Genomic DNA, 18,114 nt, shown 5'->3' with positions numbered 1-18,114 from the left:
GACCCTGAGGCAAGGTTGTATTTGATGTACTTGAAGAACAGCAGAAAAACCCCTGAGGATGGATAGGAAGGAGAGAAACAAAAAATGAAGAAGTGAGGTCAGAGATACGGCAGGCAGACCATGCGGGGCCTTGTCCACAGTAAAAACACTGGGTTTTATTCTGTGTGAGAGGATAAACCTTTGGAGGGTTTTGAGCAGGGAAATGACACAGTCTGACATGTCTTTAAAAAGGTTTATTCTGACTGTATTGGAGCAAATATGGAAGCAAGGAGAACAATCAAAAGTTATAAGAATAATTTACGAGACAGAGCATAGCGACTTATGCCAAGGAGGTGGCAATGAATATGATGAGAAGTGACTGAATCCTCAATATATATTTTGAAGATGGAACAAACAGAATTCTCTGGTGCATTTGAAATGGTTTATGAAAGAAAGAGAAGATTCCAGAAGGACTCTACAATTTGGAGTCCAAGCAAGTGGCAGATTGGAGTTGTCATTTTCTGAGATGAGTAAGGTAACAGGAGGAGCTGGTTGGCCTATCAAAACTTTTGAATATGTTAGATTCAAAGAGCGTACAGATATCTGAATGGAAATGTCGTGTAATTTGCTTCAGTTTAGAGTTCCAGAAGGGAGATTACTGGATCAAAGCAGATGAGCAGTTTTCAAGTTATTGACACATACAGGATGGCTAAATTGCTTTTCCAAAGACTGGCCTCATTCAATAAACCATGCCCCAGAAGAAAGTGAGCTCTCTGAAATAGTTCTTGAAATATCACCAGAAGACAGCTTAATGGTGAGTCCCAGCCTGAGGGGAACTTGCCCCAGCAATCAAGCAGCTCAGGCCAGACAGAATGAGTTCATTTCTCCAGGGATCCTCAGTGTGGGGAGGTATCCTTTTTAATAAAGGATAGAGGCAGATTTGACTTAAATGCATGCAGTATGTGTATGTGCCTGAATCAGAATGGATGAGCAGCCCCAGCAGAGAAAGGCAGGGCCCTATTTCTCCAAATGCCAGCAAAATAGACTCTTCTGCGAAGCTCTCAGCCTCGAGATGCATCTTGCCGCTTGTGCATCTTGCTGCTAATGTGCGCTGCGTATTCAAAGGGAGTTCTACCTCGAAACTTTTAAAAATAAATTAAAACATTTGAAAATACAATTCCCCCTACAGATACGTATTTTAAAGTTTTTAAAAATGTTTAATATGGAAAAGTTTCAATATACAGGGTTTGATCTATATTGCATTTTTAATTTTACCTTGACTGATTGCAATGTCTGTTTGATTCTTCAATAGTTCCTTTCTTTACAGTAAGATCCTAAATAACTGTCTGTATGACTGAAAAGGGAACACTCTTCAAAAATATATTCCAGATGTCTATGAATGGGGAAGAATCCTTAAAACAGAATAGGGGATTCACATTCCCTTACAGGTAAGGGCTGGCATTATTTTTTAAACTGACTTCCCATGGAATAACGTCCTGCTGTATTTAGTTTCATACAGCCCACCCCGAAGATATTTCTTCTTCTGTGTCTTCCATCCTTCTTTGGAGGGGAAGGAAGTACAACATGCTGGAATGAAGAAGTGGGAGATTTGGTGCCAGGCAAACTAGGATTAGAATCCAAGCCCTGACACACGGGCAGTTTTAACTGTGCTGAGCCACAATATCCTCTTTAAAACATGAATGATTTCACCTCCTCCCAGAACTGTTGGAAGATCCTAGTGGGCAAACATATGTTGGGCACATGGAAGACAGAGCCTGAGTCCAAAGACAGGCCAGGACAGGAGGAATAGGAGGGAATAGAGTCTAGAAACTTTAATGTCCAAAAAATTTTGAAGAGTCAATTTATTCATTTATGTACATATGGTTACCCAGTTGGTGTCAGTTCCTGTGCTGAATGCTAAGAGGAATAAGGGGACCTCCTCTCAAGGAGTTTAGGGACAGACATAATCATCCAAGGGAATTGTGAAGGTACAGTGTGGTAATTTTAAAAAATCACACGTAAGAAGAATTCAGTGAGAGCAAAACATCCTACCTAGAAGAGACAAACTGTAGGGATGATTGAGCAGGTTAATTCTGTATCACATTTAATGCAGAAGATTTTCCAGAGGGCTAAGCACCCTGCTCCTGCTTATATTCCAAGCATCAGCTACAGTGTCTGGTCCATGGCAAGCATCAATACATGTATTGAATGATAAGTAGTAATGAAGAGTTGTAATTTTTGAGCACTTAATATACAGGAACTAGGTGTTCTAATCACTGTACATAGACTGTCTTATTTAATTCTCAGGATGACTTTATGAGGTAGGTATCATTAGTCCCATTACATAAATGAGGAAACAGAAACTTAGAGAAGTAGAATTATTTGCCAGAGTTCACGCAACTAGCAAGAGCGGGAGTGGAGATTTTATTACCCGAAGTCTGACTCCATGCTTTTGGTCTTAAAGGCTATCCTGTTGCACTGGTGTACTTGTCACCATCTTGTTCGTTAACTTGCTCTGATTTGTAACTTCATTTCTCCTGCCTCTGGCTAATTCCTTTATTCACTTCAGCTCTCAGACAGTGACTTTTACCGCATTTGTGCGTTCATAGCCAATCTACCAAGCTACTAATGGTGGTACTGCTGAGACTGCATACCAGCAGAGTAGACCTTTCAGAACTCTAGAGTCCCTGTAACTTCTGCAAGTTCTGCAGATACAAGTGGAAGGTTATGGAAGAGTGTTTTGGAGTGTGCGTATGGAACTAATGACATTCAATTCTTTGCTTCTTTTTCCCTTACTAACTTCTCAAATTTCAGAATAATAGGATACTTAGCTAAAAATAATCTTTTTTCTTTTTTTGCTCCTTTGAATGATTAGACTGCTAAAATTTCAGTCTTTAATACAATTTTGACATTTAATTTGGGCCTCTTTGCCCTCTTATTAACCAGAACCCTTTCAAACAACTTTGTGTCACGATATTTTTTTGTGAAAGTAGATACAGAAAGTCAGCATAGAAAAACTCACTTGGGACTAGGGCCAAAACCTACAGAAAACCTTTTCCCCACAAAACATCTGTGTCTTTCTTCTGTTTCTTCCTTTTTTTTTTCACACAGTTGTTCAATTTTTGTACTAACTTACTACTCTTCATTGGGTACGTTAAAAAAAAAACTGGCTTCTTTTCTTTTTCTGTTCTTTTTAAGATCATCTTGTCCTCCTTCACCAGAGTCAGGGAGGATGTATCTAAAGGCCAAGACACTCAGAGAATGGTGTGCTGGCTCACCCCAACAGCAGTCAGACCCACGCAGCTTTAACTACACTTTGTTAAAATTACCAGAAGGGAGAGAATGCAGACCCTCTTCCTGCCCTTCCTAAATGGCTGTTTGGAAGGATGCTTTTATGAATAATTTCCCTTTTACTATGAAGCCCATCCCACAGGGCTGGTAAACAGCCGTCAATACAATTGAGGGAGACAGCCTCCGGACTAAGGGGCACAGCAGGCCTTAGGGTTTAATCCCAGCTCTGTGCCTAATTTGTTATTTAGCTCAAGATTACAGAATGACTAATCACTCATTTTGGCTTATTTTACCTTTGAGACTAATTACTAAACATCCACTGAGCTGTAATTACACAGACCCAATATAGGATTATAGCATTAATATATTTCCATTGACTGATTCTCTCACCACGTAGTAAGGTTACTGAGAAGGAATCAGGGTAGAATATAACATGTATTTTTTTTCCTGTAAGCCAGGCCCTATATTGGTTTTCATATAAATTATCTAGGCTCATTTCTTGAGGTGGTACTACAAATAATTAATGGGACAACTCAGAACAGTCCCTTCCGAGTCTATTTTCTCTTTTGTAAAATGAGGGTGTTAGAACTGATGATTCCTACAGACCTCTCCAACTCTAATGCTCTGTAGATTCAATGATTCTCTTAATCAAGTCTTAATCAGGTCTATTAATCAGATTATCTTAATACAATTATATATTTGCTTTTGTTATTGTAGCTCTTAGGTTTGACTCTGCTAGGGTCTACAAATGGATTTTAGAACTTACGTGAAATTTCTCACTGGGGAAACTAGCTACCCAGTACTCATGACAGAAGAATAAGCTTCCTCTCTCTGGAAACGCTTTCTTCTCTGTGTCTGATAAAAATGAAACTTCTGAGAAGGTGATGCCCACATGGTCCCCAGAGCACTGGGGAGAAAACGTCCAGGAGTGTTCCCACTCACATTTATTATCTTTTTATTATCATCAAAGATCTCACTGCTAAGTTGATCGATTTCCCTTTACATTTATCATGTAAACCTCACACTGCCACCTCCAAGTGGGGCTACCATGTTTTTCCAGCTGGTTCTCTTTCCTGCTCTCCTTTGAATATTTCATATCTTTCCCCTTGTCACACATCCTATAGACTCTTTATTTTCTTACTCTTCATTTACAGTCTCACCTGAAATTTGATTTAGAAAGAGGAAGCCTTCAGAAACAAACTCTTCGTCTTCACACCCCTGACCAAAAGCAATCTACTTTTACCCCGTTTCATCCTTCCCTATTGTTTCAAGGGAGAAAACACCCTCCAGCCTATCAAGGCCAACTCTCACATTTGCTCAGAATCTTATCCCCTCTTGTCTTCTCCAGAACTTGGCTTTTTGAATTGTCTCCTCCACCTCCCACATCATGAATCATTTATTTTAAACTGGAGTATCCAATTAGCACACAAATATGCTCAAGTATTACCTAAAAATAATCTTCCTACTCCTCCAGGTACTACTTCATTTCCTCTCTCTTTTTAGAGCAGAGCTTTTCAAAAGTGCTGGATAGAATAGTTGTCACCCCTTCCCATCCTCTGCCCACTACATTCTGTCTTCTGCCACCCTACTCTCTAAAAGGTTCCTGGTCTCATGTGAGCCTTGCTTTGCCACATCCAGTGGGAATATTTCTGTCCTCCCTTTCCACAGCCTCTCAGGAACACCTAACATGGCCCACCACAGTATTCTGCTCGAGACACTCCCCTCTCTTGATTTCCTCACTCTGATTTCCCACTTTGCACTTCTCAGTTCAATATGTGAATGCAGGGGTTCCCTGGGACTCTGCACCTTAGGGGTCCTAAGGACCCCAAGGGTTGCTGTGGTCCTTTCCCTTCATTTTGTTCTTGATGTAGGTGATCTATCTCTTCCCAGTTTTAGGTGTCTCATTTATACTGACCTTTGAACTGATGATTCCTGAACCTATTTTCTTAGACCCCAAACTTACTTATCCATTGCCTAATTTACATGTCCAATTGATTACTTATGGATGCCACAAAATTAAAGCCAAACTCTGAACCCATTCTTACATTCATCACATGGTAAATGGCACCACCGCCTGCCCAGGCCCTCAAGCCAGAAGTCATCCTAGATGCTCCTTTCTCCCTTTCCCTCCCACCCCAACCACCACCACTCATATGTCTACTCCATCAGGCAGTTCTGCTAATTTGGTCTTCAAAATAAATCTCAAGCCTACTCTCTCCTTTTCATCTCCCTCATTGCCACCTTAGTCCCAGTCTACCAGCCCTCCCAAGATGAATACAGTAATCTCCTAACAGGACTAAAGGCCTCCCTCCTCTATGAGACTCAACACAGAAATTAAAGTGAATTTAAAACATAAATCTGACTGGGTTCACCACCCCCATTCATTGAATAAGCCCATGACTTTCATGATTTGCTCCTGCCTTCTTTTCACAGGCTGGTATCTCACTTTTACTCCATCAGCCACACAGGTTTTCTTTCCAATCCTCATATGTGGCAGACTTTAGTTCTACTTTCCTCAGAGCTTTTGCACATGTTTTTCCCTCTGTCTAGAATAAACTTTCCCTCACTGTTCATAGGGCTAATGCTACTGCCTTTACTTTTAAATGCCACCTTCTCAGAGATATTTCCCCTGACCACTTTCCTACAGAAAATCCCTGCATAGGACAGTGATTTCCTTAAAGCAAATAATAAGCAAATATTAACTATTACTACTACAACTTACTACTACTTCTGTGATTACATCTACTTATCAGACATTAAATAAGGACCCTAAACATGTAATGACCTATGATGGTGTGGGGAAATGGAAGTTCCTATGGCCAGGATCCTCACCTGACCCTAAACTACTTGATTATGTAATTGGCCTACTGCTAGGCTAATGCTTCCTTACCTGTTAGCAATGAGCTATTATTGACTGAGTCACTATATAAAGAGCTCCTCCAAGTGTTCTGGGCAGAGGCAGAAACAGAGGTGAGTTATGGACCTGCAGACTGCTGGATGCAGACATGATCCTAGTGCTTGCCATGAGACTAAAGCTGGATATTAACCCTTTTACCCCAAGAACATTCCGTTGTTTTCTGTCTCACCAGATTCATAGGGAACTTGCCCAGCTGAAATCCCTGGGCTAGGGAAGTGGTAACTATTCCTGTGCTGTTAAAAATAGTTGGCAAGATAAGAAGAAAATAAATCCTACCATTTGCAACAACATGGATGGAGCTAGAGAGTATTATGCTCAGTAAAATAAGCCAGGTGAAGAAAGACAAGTACCAAATAATTTCACTCATTTGTGGAGCATAACAACAAAGCAAAACTGAAGGAACAAAACAGCAACAGATTCATGGACTCCAAGAAGGTACTAGTGGTTACCAAAGGAAAGGGGTTGGGGAGGGCAGGTGTTGGGGTGCGTGGGTGGGGAGGGAGGGAGAAGGAGATTAAAGAGCATTATGATTAGCACACATAATGTAAGTGGGGCATGGGGAGGGCAGTATAGCACAGAGAAGACAAGTAGTGACTGTGGCATCTTACTACACTGATGGACAGTGACTGCAAAGGTGTGGGGGGGGGCCTTGATAATAGGGGTGAATGTTGTAACCACAATGTTTCTCATATGAAACCTTTGTAAGATTGTATATCAATGATGACTTAATAATGAAAATAGTTGGCAAGGTTCCATGGTGGTGGTGGTGAACCCAGTCAGATTTACATTTAAACTACTAAACAGAAAATAAAAATTTATACTTATATATACAAATACATACATGCATGCGTGTGTGTGTGTGTGTGTGTGTGTGTGTGTGTGTGTATCCAACTCTCTGGCAAGCTATTGGAGTGATCTTGGGGACTTAAAAAAATTTAAACTCAGATATAGGAATTTCATCATACTTAGTAAGAGTGTAAAATCTAGGTTTTCATATTTTGAATTTCTTTACCCTTTATTCTTAATTCTCAACTGTAACTCTGAGAGTAATATATTTTTACCACCCAGAGCAAAATACATTTGAAACAAAAATCAGTCAAAGGGAGAACTAAAGTGGGAGAAACCTGTTTATTGCTTACAAGCAGTCATCCACTTCTGCTTGTCTGTGTTTCTTGCAACCCAGCTTCAAAAAGGGACCCCACCCAACCTTTCTGGTTGAGATATGCCATTGCTCCCCCTTGTACTTACCTATTGATATGAAGATGGACTTCTCTCCACCCATTGAAAACACCTACTAATATGGTGACAAACTAAAGCCAGGCGAGAGATCCTGGAAATATTGCAATTTTACCCACATCAGTTCACATCCTCGAGTTTTGTGATTATAGTTGTGAAAGAGAGGAGAGTCACATTGCTTCATTTGCATCTTGTTATCAAACTTTGGAACAAATCAAGATACTCAATATTGGCTACAATTTAGAATCAACTAGGAAGGTATTGTGCTTTGTTTTGATTTTGTATAACACCTGAAGAGATTTGGATTTAGTTAATCTGGGGTAGAGCTCTGGTGGTGGTAATTTTAAAAGTAACCATTCTCCTAATGTGTGGCCAGGCTGAGAACCATGGATTATTTGGATAACTGAAGAAAAAATAAAAGTGAGGTTTAAAAAATATATTTATGGATAATAAATGTTATACCTTGATTCCTGCATTAGTCAGTGTTTGTAATTAGCTAAATAACTTGCTGAACTTAATATAAATTAGGTGTGCTGTATGTTTTTAATGGCAAATAAAACTGTATATAATTTAATTAGATTACAAAATATGGTGACAAAAAGAAAACGAACACTGGCCTATGACAAAATAAATGCAGATTGAATTGGAAATATTTTCATTTAATGTAAGCTTAAACTAATAAAAATGTGCAAAATGCATTTTAATTTTACCTTGACTGATTGCAATGTCTGTTTGATTCTTCAATAGTTCCTTTCTTTACAGTAAGATCCTAAATAACTGTCTATATGACTGAAAAGGGAACACTCTTCAAAAATATATTCCAGATGTCTATGAATGGGGAAGAATCCTTAAAACAGAATAGGGGATTCACATTCCCTTACAGGTAAGGGCTGGCATTATTTTTTAAATTGTCTTCCCATGGAATAACGTCCTGATGTATTTAGTTTCATACAGCCCACCCCAAAGATATTTCTTCTTCTGTGTCTTCCATCCTTCTTTGGAGGGGAAGGAAGCACAACATGCTGGAATGAAGAAGTGGGAGATTTGGTGCCAGGCAAACTAGGATTAGAATCCAAGCCCTGACACACGGGCCTAGTTTGATATGAGGCAGGCAATAAAGAAAGATAAAGTGATGGAAAAGATGGCGATGTGAGAGGTAAGACAGAGTCCTCCTCCTAAAATCACATATAATACAAAAATATAATTAATACAACTAATCCTGAAAGAGCAAAAGGAAAGAAGGGTGTGCCAGATGAAATACACAAGGAGGAAAGAACAGATCTCATGGAACATGGTAACATACCAAAGCCATGACCCAGCGGGAACCAAGCCCTTCCCTGACCCCAGCTCACAGGGGGAGGAAGAGAACAGAGCAGGGAGGGATTGGAGGCCTGGGACTGCTGAACACCTAGCCCTGGAGATCTCTCTGGGAGCACAAGCCTACATTGCATGGTGCTCTGCTGATTAGGAGGATTGGAAAGCTAAGACAGGTGAAATACCTGGAGAGACTGAGATTCCAGCTACTTGTGGGAAACAGGGGTCCCTATCTGGCTGATCTGGGCAGGCAGTCTGATAGACTTTCTAAAAGCAAGAGAGCTGCTAAAGGGGCAATAATTGCACAGAGCTTACTGTTCAGGAGAAAGGACAGATAAAATTGTCTGGGTGCACCTGCCCAGCAGGTTGGGAACTTTCACAATCTTCAGGCATCCAGCTCCCTGGCTGGTGACACAGCTCCAAGGCCCCCATCCCCCTGTGACATGTAGCCTGCTGTGCCTTCCTCCCGGCCAGCCCACACCTGGCTCACAAACCGGCAGTCCCTGCCCTGGCATCAGTCCAGCCAGAGGGAAGTCCAGCCTACAGGAGCTACAAACAAAAAGCGTAGAGGCTTATACCTGTATGTTCAATCCACTGGTTCTGGCAGTGGAGACAGGCATAGCAGCCGAGAAGCAGAAAATGGCTCTTTCCTCTCCCCAGGCACCAATACCACACCCGTGCAAACACTGACATTGCTCCAGGGACTGAGAAGCTCCAGAGAGAAGGGCTTCTCAACATATGAAATATCTAAGGAACCTGGTTGAAAGCAAAATGTCAACAACACTGGAAAAAGGGTTGAGTGAGACTGAACTAATAAATCTTTCTGGAAGAGATTTCAAAATAAAAATCATAAACATGCTTAAGAACTCAGGAACGAATTTAGGATGAGGACCCAATCATTGAAGAACACAATGGAGGGTCCTAAAAGCAGATTCGATATGGTGGAGAAGATGATAAATGAAATAGAAATTAGAGAAGAGGAATACAAAGAAGCTGAGCAACAGAGAGAAAAAAGGATCTCTAGGAATGAAAGAATACTGAGAGAACAGTGTAACCAATCCAAATGGAACAATATTCGTATTACAGGGGTACCAGAAGAAGAAGAGAGGAAAAAGGATAGAAAGTGTATTTGAGGAAGTAATTGCTGAAAACTTCCCCTATATGGGGAAGGAGATAGTCTCTCAGGCCATGGAAGTCCACAGATCTCCCAAAACAAGGGACCCAAGGATGACAACACCAAGACATATAATAATTAAATGGCAAAGATCAAGGATAAGGACAGATTATTAAAAGCAGCCAGAGAGAGAAATAAGATCACATACAAAGGAACACCCATCAGGCTTCTCAACAGAAACCTTACAGGCCAGGAGGGAGTGGCATGATATATTTAATGCAATGAAGCAGAAGGACCTAGAACCAGAATACTCTATCCAGCAAGATTATCATTTAAATTTGAAGGAGGGATTAAATAATTTCCATATAAGCAAAAGCTGAGAGAATTTACCTCCCACAAACCATCTTTACAATGTATTTTGGAGGACTGCTATATATGGAAGTGTTCCTAAGGTTGAATATCTGTCACCACAGGTAATAAAAAGGGGTAAACAAAGAGTACAGAATATGATACCTAATATATAAATAATGGAGGAGAAAGAAAAGGAAGGGGAAAAAAAAGAACCTTTAGATTGTGTCTGTAATAACATATTAAGTGAGTTAAGTTAGACTCTTAGATAGTAAGGAAGTTACCCTTGAACATTTGGTAACTATGAGTCTAAAGCCTGCAATGGCAAAAAAATACATACTATTAATACTCACCCTAAATGTAAATGGTCTGAATGTACTAATCAAAAGTCATAGAGTCACTGAATGGATAAAAACAAGACCCATCTATATGCTGCCTACAAGAGACTCACTTCAAACCCAAAGAGATACACAGACTAAAAGTAAAGGGATGGAAAATGATATTTCTTGCAACTAATAGGGAGAAAAAAGGAGTTGCAGTACTTGTATCAGACAAAATAGACTTCAAAATAAAGAAAGTCACAAGAGACAAAGAAGGATATACATAATGATAAAGGGGTCAATCCAACAAGATGATATAACCATTATAAATATCTTTGCACCCAACACAGGAGCACATACATACGTGAAACAAATACTAACAGAATTAAAAGAGGAAATGGAACACATTGCATTCATTCCAGGAGACTTCAACACTCCACTCACTCCAAAGGAAAGATAAACCAGACAGAAAATAGGTAAGGAGACAGAGGCATTGAACAACACATTAGAACAGATGGACCTAACAGACATCTATAGAACTCTCCACCCAAAAGCACCAGGATACATACTTCTCAAGTGCACATGGAACATTTTCAAGAATAGATCATATCCTAGGCCACTAAAAGAGCCTCAGTAAATTAAAAAAGATTGAAATTATACCAACCAGTTTTTCTGACCACAAAGGTATGAAATTAGAAATAAATTATGCAAAGAAAATGAAAAAGCCCACAAACACATGGATGCTTAACAACATGCTCCTATTAACCAATGGATCAATAACCAAATCAAAACAGAGATCAAACAATATATAGAGACAAATATCAATAATAATTCAACATCGCAAAGTCTGTGGGATGCAGAGAAGGCCATACTAAGAGGGAAGTATACTGCAATACAGGCCTACCTCAGGAAAGAAGAACAATCCCATATGAACAGTCTAAACTCACAATTAACAAAACTAGGAAAAGAAGAACAAATGAGGCCCAAAGTCAGAGATATATCAAAGATTAGAGCAAAAATAAATAAAATTGAGAAGAATACAACAATAGAAACAATCAATGAAAGCAGGAGCTGGTTCTTTGAGAAAATAAACAAAATAGATAACCCTAAACCAGACTTACCAAGAAAAAAAGAGAGTCAACACACATAAACAGAATCAGAAATGAGAAAGGAAAAATCACTATGTACACCACAGAAATACAAAGAATTATTAGAGAATACTATGAAAAATTATAGGCACTCCTCTCTCTGAGGTCGCCTACACTTTCAATGTGCATAAACTTTTAATCTTAAACTTTCTCTCTCCAACCTTTCAGGGTGCCTCTCCTTGCTGAGGCTGTCTGCTGCACTTCTCTCTTTAAGTAACTAAATAAAACTTTCACTCTGCTTCACTATAAAAAAAAGAAAGAAAAATTATATGCTAACAAACTGGATAACCTACAAGAAATGGACAACTTTCTAGAAAAATACAACCTTCAAAGGCTGACCCTCAAAGAAACAGAAAATCTGAACATATCAATTACTAGCAATGAAATTGAACTGATAATCAAAAAAACTACCTAAGAACAAAATCCCTGGACCAGATGGCATCACTGCTGAATTTTATTAAACATTTAGTGAAGACCTAATACCCATTCTCCTTAAAGTTTTCCAAAAAGTAGAAGAGGAGGGAATACTTCCAAACTCATTCTATGAGGCCAGCATCACTCTAATACCAAAACCAGGCAAAGACACCACAAAAAAGAAAATTACAGACCAATATCCCTAATGAATATAGATGCAAAAATAAACAAAATATTAGCAAACCAAATTCAAACATACCTCAAGAATATCATTGATCATGATCAAGTAGGATTCACTCCAGGATGCAGAGATGGTACAATATTAAAAATGCATCAGCATCATCCACCACATCAACAAACAGAAAGACAAAAATCACATGATCATCTCCATAGATGCTGAAAAAGCATTTGACAAAATTCAACATCCACTCATGATAAAAACTCTCAATGGAATGGGTATAGAGGGCAAGTACCTCAACATAATAAAGGCCATATATGACAAACACACAGCCAACATCATACTTAATAGTGAGAAGCTGAAAGCTTTTCCTTTAAGATTGGGAACAAGACAAGGATGCCCACTCTCCCCACTTTTATTCAACATAGTTCTGGAGGTTCTAGCCACAGCAATCAGACAACACAAAGAAATAAAAAGAATCCAGATTGATAAAGAAGAAGTTAAACTGACACTGTTTGCAGACTGCATTATATTGTACATAAAAAAACCCTATAGAATCCACTCCAAAATTACTAGATCTAATATCTGAATTCAGGAAAGTTGCAGGATACAAAATTAATATGCAGAAATATGTGGCATCCCTATACACTAATGATGAACTAGCAAAAAGAGAAATCAGGAAAACAATTCCATTCACAATTGCATCAAAAAGAATAAAATACCTAGGAATAAACCTAACCAAGGAAGTGAAAGACCTATACTCTGAAAACCACAAGACACTCATGACAGAAATTAAAGAAGATACCAATAAATGGAAACACATCCCATGCTCATAGATAGGAAGAATTAATATTGTCAAAATGGCCATACTGCCTAAAGCAATCTACAGATTCAATGCAATCCCTATCAAAATACCATCTGCATTCTTCAACGAAATGAAGAAAATAGTTCTAAAATTCATATGGAACCAGAAAAGACCCCAAATAGCCAAAGCAATCTTGAGAAGGAAGAATAAAGCTGAGGGGATTACATTCCCCAACTTCAAGCTCTACTACAAAGTCACAGTAATCAAGACAATTTGGTACTGGAACAAGAACAGACTCATAGACCAATGGAACAGACTAGAGAGCCCAGATATAAACCCAATCATATATGGCCAGTTAATGCACAATAAAGGACCTATGGCCATACAATAAGGAAATGACAGCCTCTTCAACAGCTGGCGTTGGCAAAACTGGACAGTTACATGCAAGAGAATGAAACTGGATTATTGTCTATCCCCATACAAAAAAGTAAACTCAAAATGGATCAAAGACCTTAATCTAAGTCATGAAACCATAAAATTCTTAGAAGACAACATAGGCAAAAATTTCCTGAATATAAACATAAGTAACGTTTTTTCTGAAAGCATCTCCTTGATCAAGGGAAACAAAAGCAAAATCAACATACAGGACTACATCAAACTAAAAATCTTCTTTACAGCAAAAGACACCATCAACAGAACAAAAAGGCATCCTACAGTATGGGAGTATATATTTGTAAATGACATATCTGACAAGGTGTTAACATCCAAAATACATAAAGAACTTACCTGCTTCAACACCCAAAAACCAAATAACCCAATTAAAAAATGGACAGAGAATATGAACAGACAATTCTCCAAAGAAGAAATTCAGATGGCCAACAGGCACATGTAAAGATGCTCCACATCACTAATTATCAGGGAAATGCAAATAAAAACCACAATGAGATATCACTGCACACCAGTTAGGATGGCCAGTATCGAAAAGACTAAGAACAACAAATTCTGGTGAGGATGTGGATAAAGGGGAACTCTCCTACACTGCTGGTGGGAATGTAAGCTAGTTCTACCATTGTGGAAAGCAATATGGAAGTTCCTCAAAAAACTAAAAATATAAATACCACTTGACCTGGGAATTCCACTCCTAGGAATTTACCCAAAGAATATAATTTCTCAACTTCAAAAAGACATATGCACCCCTGTGTTTTTTGCAGCACTATTAAAATAACCAAGATATGGAAGCAACCTACGTGTTCATCAGTAAATGAATGGATAAAGAAGATGTGGTACATATTCATAACGGAATACTATTCAGCCATAAGAAGAAAACAAATCCTACCTTTTGCAACAACATGGATGGAGCTACAGGGTATTATGCTCAGTGAAATAAGTTAGGCAGAGAAAGACAAGTACCAAAAATGATTTCCCTCATTTGTGGAGTACAACAATTAAGCGAAACTGAAGGAACTAAACAGCAAGACTCACAGACTCCAAGAAGGGACTAGTGGTTACCAAAGGGGAGGGTGGAGGAGGGTGGGTGGGGATGGAGGGAGAAGGGGACTGAGGGGTATTATGGTTTGCACATATGGTGTGGGGGGGATCATGGGGAAGACGGTGTAACTTCTCTGTGCTGGCAAATGATTTGCAAACTATCTTGACCCTTGCTATGCTTGTCATGGCTACAAATACGTCTAGTAATTTTTAAAACCAGGTGCAACAAAAAGGAAAAAATCTCATTTTCTGGTGTGTAGACAAAAAAGAAAAGAAAAATTGTATCAGTGGCACATCTAGTCATCCAAGCTAAGTCTCTTGTGGGTCAGGCCTCCTGGAAGTGTACCTTATGGGAAATCCAGTGCGCAGGGTCTTCCATAGTTCAGAATCCCAGCTTTTATATCTTGTGGAGATTCTGAGGAGGCAAGCTGTGTCTCCTACTGCTCATTGGGACATGACCAGCTTCTCATCTGTCCCTCCTGATACATCGGAAAGGAGAACTTTACTGCTTAAATCTTTCTAAGACTCAAGAAAAGGAGATGTGGTCTAACTAATGATAGGATTTACTACTTTATATTACTCAGTGATACATGTTTAATGTGTCAAAAACAGAGTTGGTCTTCTTGACTATGTCAAAATAATTTTTAAATTTACATCACACTGTGGATCCAAATAATGGAGCTGTTGACCCTGTTTTCCTGGGGAGGAAAGCATCTGTAGGTAAAACACTTTCTCAGATTGAAACTTTCTTGAACGCTTTTTATCCCAACCCCCAATAATATGTGATTACAAAAGAATCATGGTTTAAGAAATGTTTGCTACATCATTCACAAAATTTTAATGTTTTTTTAAAGGGGTCAGCATGTAAGTGTGATCAGATAATATGAATCAACTATTCTTAAAGCATTGGTTAAGCCATCTTCTCCTCATTGATGAAATTGGGTTGCCCCCAGGAATTATGTACAACAATGTCTGTAATTCCCAGCAATGTGGCTCACAGGAAAACGTGTTGAGGGTGTAATTGAAGGCTGAAAAATGTCAGCATTTGGGGTGAGACTGTACAATGCTCCTTACATGAAGTTGCCATTGGACATCAGCCAAATTTTGATAAACAGGTATGAAACCTACCAAATAGCATTGCTGGCACCCATCTTCTAGGTCCTACATCTCACACAAGGCAACTTTATTATCTGTACCAGAGAACTTTACAATCTGTTGGAGATTTAAAGAATCAATAAATGAACACCCTTTATCCCCTTCCAAGATTAGAACAAATTGAGGAGTCCAAGGATTCAGACAGATGGAGGAAATATATTTGCTTTATTACTGATAAAAGCTCTTTGGAGAATATGACTGTATTTGTTAAGTAATGTTGTTTTGTCAACAAAGCAACCCTAAAATCTCAGTGGCTTAATACAACAAAAGTTTATTTCTTGCTCATTGGAAAGTCAGTAAGGTTGTTCCTGCTTGGTAGGCAGCCTTCAGCATGGCCACTCAGTGGCCTTCCATCATGTGGCTCCATCACCACTGGGGTTCAGTGTTGGTCTGAAGTCTCCATCTGGATGACAGACTGGGAAGATAGAATGTGGAAGATTACATGGGAGGTCTTTATGTGCCAGTACCAGGATGGTCCACATCAGTTCAACTCACACTCCATTGCCTAGGACTCAGTTACTCTAAAGAGGATTGGGAAAGTTGGGAAATCTAGTCTATTCTATGTCCACAAGGTGAAGAAAGTGGATTTTGGTAAAAAGATAGCAGTCTGGAACAAAGTAATGATATCTCAGCCAAGTGGGCCTGCTCGCATTTCCTCCCTGGACTAAGCAGTCTTAGCCTCAACAACAACAGAAAATGCCTGCGGGGTGGCCCCTGCCTCAATAAGCTTGTTGCATGGGTGAGGGAGGAGCTCCCTGTGCATGCTCACTGTAGGCAAGCAGATTCCAGGGATAGGGGAGGAAAGGGTTGATTGCATATGACTAATTCTTTCTTCCAGTCTCATCAATCAGAGAAAGGGGCAGAGAATCCAGCAATGCTGCTCTAGGAAAATCATCCACTTGGGAATACAATCCTTTCTTCTACGCTGCCTTCCTGACACAGCTGCCTGAGGAATCCTGTTAAAACACGTCAGGTGGTATCACTCTATTCAAAAATCTCCAATGGCATTCCATCTCACAAAGGGTAGAAGACAAGCTTTAAGGATGTTCTCTATGGCTCTTCTTTAACTGGCTCCTCTGCTCAACATTGCTCTATCCTCATCCCCATGGCACCTTTACCACTGTTATCTTTACTCCGCTCCAGCCCCACCAGTCTTCCTGCTATTCCTTGTATATGCTTCTCACCACGAGGCCTCCACACTGGCTGTTACCACTGGGAAGTATCCACTCAGCTCACTCCCTCACCTTCTTCAAACCTTGTTCAAATCTTGTCTTCCCTGATCACTCTGTTACAAATGGACTCTCCTTACATTACCTACTCCCTTTCCTGCTCTTTTCTCCCAACTGATCTCCATTTAATATAGTATAGAGTTGATTTTTATTTATTGTCTTTCTCTCTCTCCTATCTCTTTTCTACTAAAATATAAATTCCAAGAAGGCAAAGAGGGCAGGGATTTTCATTTACATTCTTTACTGCTGTGACTCTAGCACTTGGATTAGTTCTTAGAATATAATATATACTCAATAAACAATTCTGAAATGAATGAATGAACCAGCTATATTAAATTAATTCTTTTATAGTATGTGATTTGTCAATAAGTATTGTTTTATGTAGTTGCTAAAGAATTGTAAGAGTAACCTAGCTGTATGTTTGAACATATTTAATAAGTATTATAAAAGTAATTTGTGAACACCGAGCTAAAAAATGTTTTTCTTTCAAAGAGGTTCACATAAATATACTTTATTCTTTGAAATACACTCTTCTAGGTATGTTGATAGAAATCTACAAGAATCAGAAAATTATAATACTATTAGAATTAAGAGGAAACAAATATTATGTAATTTAACATTTTACCTTAAAATGTAATAGAATAATTCTGGCCTTATGGGAGGTTGTTGTTTTTGTTCTTTTAATTCCTCTGTGGCTCCTTATCTACCAACTTTTTGAGATTTTATGGGCAAGGAAATGATATTCTTAATCTTTCCAACGTTTGTATTTACAGATAATTGGGAATTCCCTGAGGAAGGCAATGTGTTCCCATGATAAAATAAAATTCTTCACAGAAAAATTCCTTATTATACCAGCTTCAATTTCATTCAGGAATGAAAAGCTATTCTAATGGACCTAACAGATAGATTTAACAGGGAAATACTTAATTATTAGAAAAATTCTGTGATGTACAAACTTTTATGTCCAAAGAAAACATGTAGCTTAATAGCAGTGATAAAACTGTCATTTATTCAATTTTAACAATGGCTTTTATGTAATCTGCTAATCCTTCTCAAGCAATTTGGGAAATACTACTATGAATCATTAGAAATACATGAAGATTTGAGCTGTAAAGTTTTATTAGGGAATTATGTTATGCTACAGAAATGTTTCAGTGGGTAAGACAATGCCAGGCAGA

At 38.8% G+C, this 18,114-nt stretch overlaps 1 long non-coding RNA gene across 1 annotated transcript; it reads left to right on the top strand.

Moving 5' to 3' along the window:
- Positions 1–1,309: 1,309 nt before the first annotated feature.
- On the top strand, positions 1,310–17,256 carry LOC140849775 (uncharacterized). The gene is made up of 4 exons (XR_012131962.1): positions 1,310–1,427; positions 6,360–6,622; positions 8,186–8,306; positions 16,546–17,256. It is a non-coding gene; the product is annotated as an uncharacterized lncRNA (long non-coding RNA).
- Positions 17,257–18,114: the final 858 nt, after the last annotated feature.

The sequence above is a fragment of the Manis javanica genome, chromosome 5 (genome assembly GCF_040802235.1).
Source record: "Manis javanica isolate MJ-LG chromosome 5, MJ_LKY, whole genome shotgun sequence".
Lineage (NCBI taxonomy): Eukaryota > Metazoa > Chordata > Mammalia > Pholidota > Manidae > Manis > Manis javanica.
Note: the sequence above shows the minus strand (reverse complement) of the source record. Positions and strands in the feature narration are given on the sequence as shown.